We start from the raw sequence: 6000 nt of genomic DNA, 5'->3' as shown, positions 1-6000 counted from the left end.
GGCCTTCAATATATATATTGGCTTCCGTTCTTTTTCTCGGACACAATAATTTTGAAAGAACTTTCCTATTTTGGCCCAATAGGGTGGCTGGACCTCGGCCCAAATGGCCATGCAGTGAAGAAGGAAAGAAACAAAGACCCCGGTTAGTTTATATTTTACTGATCTTATCACATACATAGCTGCACACACATACATACATATTATCCTATTTATTCACAAGCCAATGTAGTATGCATATGCACTTCCACACCCTTAGAATTTATTGGAGAGGGCTTGGGTGGTGGGGAGGAAAAGTCATCACCATCCGTATTACTGATGTTGCACAAGTTCCAAGAGGTTTCATGAACCTCCGACATAGCTAGTCACCAGGGGAAGGTTCAGACCATGCCCCCCCTCCCCCTCCCCCCCACAAACTGCTTTGTTCTCCCAACCAATACAGCTATGGAGGACAAAGACTTACATATCTATAGATAATTTTTGAATAAATAGAACAAGTCCAATGCACACAATTATAGAATAGACATACACTAAAAGGAACAGGTGAAGAGAATGAGAGAAGAGATGAATTGTCCAAGCAGATGTAATACTCTAATAAACCAAGACCAAGACGACTGAATATAACTTAGACAAGGATGAAGTAGCATACATGGACACAATGTGACCAAAGTTAGACTGAACCAAACAATCACAACATAAGCAGGTACATACAGGTGGCATAGTTAAAAACAATCTTTAATCAAGTAGACATGGTGCAGATGGAAGTTAGCTGCAAGTCTTCATGTTCATGGGAGAGCACAAAGAAATTCACACAATGGCAACCAACAATCAATACATATGGAGACCTCATACACAACTAGGCAGGTTCATATACACAATGGCACTCATTTAATTTACAAAAGGACACGTGCAGGATCACATTATAGTGTAAAAAACCAATTGGGAATCTTGACAAGCATGGCACAACAGAACCAGGCCTCTTTGAGTCTAACTAGCTATTGCAGGACATAGTGATATTCAAAAAAAAAAAAAAAAAACAACTAATGAGGGCAGCAGATCCAGAGTATGTCAATCTAAGAATACCTAAGAGTGATTACCACATTTTTTTGAATTGAGTTTTAACCTGAGTCAATTTGTTGTTATAGGGTTCATTAAGTCATTTTGACATCACAAAATCATTACACACTAGCCTGAATATCCAGCAGGTCATGTCATATTATAGGTTCTATCTATCCAAGTCATAGAGATTCTTATAAGGCAACCAGTCAAGTAGTGGCCACTAAACATATGGGCCAAATGTTAAGGCCCAGGCCAGGACTAAAAGATTTCAAAAGGGAACATGACAGGCAGGCTTTCCTATTGAGCCTTGAATCAGTTTGCTCTAAATAAGATCATGCAGGAATTTAATGATTTATGCATAAATCCAGGTTAGCAACTTTGACTCACACTTTCCCTTTTTTTCTTTCTTTCAGACTCTAGACATGAGACAATCACACATGTTAACTAGGACTAGTGTCAACTTCATTTTAATGCACTCATGATCTTAAGATAGGATTCAGAGACATCTCATGTGAACAGGTGGTCAAACAGACTTAGGTTAATGGTGATCTTCTAAATACTTGATTTAATCTTCCTTTAAGACTTTTGGCAAAACTGGACTCTAAGACAAAGCATCAATCAATGTTAAAACAGGTCCCAAAATGCAATGTGTAAGTGCAGAGGCAACAGGAGACTCATGTTCACAAATAGGCCATAGACAGACATACATGTTTCTACTCAAGTTCAAATGACTTGGACCTTCTAAAGGATTGGTTTAGATCACTTACCATCTTGCTTCCTAGACATAATTCTTCTTATTAACAACCAATGTATACATAAATTCCAACTGACCTAGGTGATTCCTTCTTCCCTTCCATTTACCTGATCTTTTTCCTAATTCTAAAGAAGATCAGACCTATAAAGCAATGAACTCACCTAATTCATTATTAGCAACTAGTAGTTTATTACCAGTCCACACTCTTCACTTCTAGCAGCCTCCTAATTGATTCAGACCCCTTTTCCTTATTTTATTGATAAGAAATAGGGATCAATGGGTATTCATAATACAATACATGCCCCACAGATCCTTGAGGCATGCCATGGTACCTTTTATTTGAAGGAAAGGCATTGTGAACCAAGTTTGATCTTTGTTCTTCCCAACCCCACTTCAAGGTACCTGTAAAAGACCTTCTCAAGGCCCAGGTGACTATGAGTCCATCCATATACATTCCTTTATCCCCTTTCCTTATCAATTAACCAATCTCCATGCCACTAGGTGACCCTGCTGACTTCCACAGTTAAACTGGTCTAAACACTATAGCCAGATTAAGGTCTCAAGCTCTACGAACTCCTAACTTGTGTATTATTGATCTAACAGTCTCCTTTTAAAGTTAGTTATCCTAAGCTTTTTAGGCAAAACAAAAAAACCAGGAAAACCTCTAAATGGAACAAGGGATACTATTAACCACATCATACTTATCTTTTACCTTAATTAATTAACACTCAACACCCTCCGTTAAACCATGTTCATTATCAAAACCAGGAACCATCGCATATCATAATTTAACCATATGATTCAGTGTACCAATATCCTACAAGAACAAGGATCAAAACTCTCATTTATGCAACAATTTAGTGCCATCAAACATCAAGAACAGAGAACACATCTCATTGGTAGGTTTTCACACACATACTTCATATGTTTTAAATAAGGGATACCTAATATATCATAGCACAGTAACTTAAAGGAAACAAAACACACAAGCCAAATAGATGGATCTGCAAAGCATCCCTAGAATCTAGAACAGGGTCATGGCAACTACCACTTAGGGATCTATATGAGTTTAAAGACAATTTCAAACATGTCAAGAAGATGGTTAATTAAGTATTGTTCTCATGATAGGCCATACTAGTATTTGGGACTCAGTGATTTCATTAATAGTCATAAATAAATTTAAAAAAAACCTCTGGTAAATCCCATGGTCATAGGAAATGAGATTTAGAAAGAAATAGTTCCCAGGTCCTGAAGAAAAGACAGTGCAAGGTGAGGCCATTACCCCCCACCCTTTCCTGATCTTTCCTTTCATTAAAAGGGGAGCAAAGGCTACACTGGTCATCACTTCCAGTTCATACCTAAGCTCACCCTTTACTCCCCAGAAACAAACTTCCCTTTCTCCACCCCTCCCACGCCCCCCTCCCATCCTAAACCAAGTGACACACCACTAGGAGTCCTCCTAAAAGTTAAGTAGTTAATCCTCTGTTTTAATGCAACACCCCAACATGTGACTTTTTATTTATTTTTATGGACTAAGTGATGTACAAACAAACAAAGACAGAAGAAACAAACATATGTGCTCAAACTCCCAAGGGTCAAAACAGCTCTTCTCTTATGTCTATTTCTAGTTATGACCATGACACTACACAAATAGCTCATCATAGAGGACTTTGACAAACTAAAACACAGATTTGCCTTTTTTTTTCCTCACGTTGCCCTTTTATCACTCAGAATTAGGGAACTGTTCTCAAGAAACAGTTAAGACAAGGCAGGGGTCCTTAATTTTATGTGTACATCAAATGAAGGATAGATTAGATCATACCTTCCCTTTATAAGGATGGCACATAATTATTCAAGGTCAGATAAAACTTCACAAAAACACTCAATCGCACTAGTTCAGGAGATTGTAGCCGGTCGATATTTTTCCGATTCGTATTTGCACTAGCCTCATTAAAAAGGAAAGTGACTCGGGGAAGTACGGTTGTCAATCGTATCGGGAAAAAGGAAAAATATACCTCTACGTGATGGCACTCTAAATGGATATTGTTTAGAGTCACCACCTAATTTTTAGGAAATTAGGAAAAACCAGTTTGAAAAAGGTTCATTCAAAACGGTTAAATTTTAAAAGAATCCTAATCTGACCAAAGTCCGGGTAAGAGTTCTGGTGATCCCCCGGGGAAGGTGTTAGGCACCCCGGTATTAAAGATCCGTAAAATACGGTTGACCTACGGGTTCTAATAATATGCCTTTGTGGATATAAATTGTTTATGAAAAAAAAACTGTTTCGGTCTATATTTCCGCAACAAAAGTTAGTCATTCATGCAAAATATACTATATTTCAAGAAACAAAAGTAGTACAATTTAGCCAAAAATAGGGCGTTGGGTTTCGGACTAGAACACCTAGGTTAACTCCCAAAGGCCTTTAACCTAGGTAGAACACCACGTAATCCCACCCGTTAAAATTTTAAGTTTTTAAAGAGTTTTTATTTAAGTGTAGAAAATATTTTAAGGCATACTATTAGTGTCCATATGTCAACTATATTTATTTTTTATCAGTCTTAATCAAATTTTAGTCCAAGTTTTGAAAGTCCAAATCATTCCACAAGTCTTAAATCAATCCATATAGTCCATAAGTCCACAAAACAGTCCACAAGTTTTTAAAATAATAATTTCAGTCCTCATATTTTTAATAATCGACCAGTTTTTTCCAAGCTTGTGAAATAGTATTAATTTTAGGAGAGTTTTATGAGTTATATCCTTTTATTCGAGTCAATTTGTAATATTTTGAAAAGTAAAGTTTTGGCAACTCTTAAACTATAGAATAACTTTTAAAGGTTCCAATAAATAAAATAAATGCTCAATTTTGGAATATAAAATTCATAAATAAAGAGATAAGGAATTGGGCCGACCAAGCCCAATAAGAATGTGCTATGCATTTAGGGTAATCCTCGGGTCCAAACGTACGCTCCATTGTTTGCTCCAAGTTGGTAGACTCGATCTAGATACGTTAGTGGGTCCCGTTGGGGCCCACCAACGGGTTTGGGTGGACAAGAATACAAATGGGTATACATAGTATTAGTACTCATTCATAAATCAAACTAAGTACAAAATCAAGACTACAATAATTATTACAAAGCCAAAATGAATTTAACTTATTGGGCTTGGCCCATTAATAATAATCTACAGCATCCAACAACCCAAATGACCCAGATATAAAATAGGCCCAAAATAGTAGTAATGATAGATCAAACATAGAAACGCAGATGACAGGCCCAAATAACAAACCCAAGCTAAAAATTTATAAATGTCAAGGGGTGATATACATGATATACCGCTGGTATACTACTCCATTTTCTCAAATTCTTCTAAGTGTCAAAGCTGTGATATACATGATATACTATTAGTATACTACTCAATTTTCTTCTCAAATTATCTAAGTGTCAAAGCTGTGGTGTACATGATATACCACTGGTATACTTTCTAAGATGAAGAGAAAAACCCTTTGAAGGGCATACCCTCCATATACACTTGCTATATACCATATACTCATTTGACACCAGCTCTAAAACAACACACACAAATCACATAAAAGCTTCAAGTTTTTCCCAGAAATCTCCAGCATCTCAAAATTAAGTATTCAACTGCCAATCCAGGCTAAACAAGCAAGCAAAAGTTCTATAATGTGCAACTTTAAAACTAATTATCAATATACTTAAGACAGGAAAGTCACAGGAAAGATCAACTGATGCAAAAGCTAAGGTATCAAGCAGCTTAGGTAGTAGAGAGGTTGGTAATGTAGGGTCTATCAAGTGTCAATTCTCATAAACAGCCATGGCATAACCAAAGGGGACATAACACTCTTTAGGTGATAAAACAGGCAACATTAACAATGGGGGGATAAAGGAGTAAGGTAGCACAAGATTAAGAAGTAAAGGAGAAAGGAGGGAAAATGAACAGGGTAAAGGCTATGACTCTCACACTTAGAGTTCTAGTTCTTAAATTTTAGAGGAAATCAGCAATTAAAAGAGACATCGTACTAAATTATCCTATCAAGAGTTCATTTCAGTTAATGTAGAGCTTTAACCATATGCTAGGAGATCATCTTTAAACTACCCATTACAGATCAAGGGAGGTACAGAAACAAGTTTCAAGGTCCAAAGTCATTTTTGCATATTAGTCAAGGATAATGC

The sequence above is a fragment of the Lycium barbarum genome, chromosome 8 (assembly GCF_019175385.1).
Source record: "Lycium barbarum isolate Lr01 chromosome 8, ASM1917538v2, whole genome shotgun sequence".
Lineage (NCBI taxonomy): Eukaryota > Viridiplantae > Streptophyta > Magnoliopsida > Solanales > Solanaceae > Lycium > Lycium barbarum.
Note: the sequence above shows the minus strand (reverse complement) of the source record.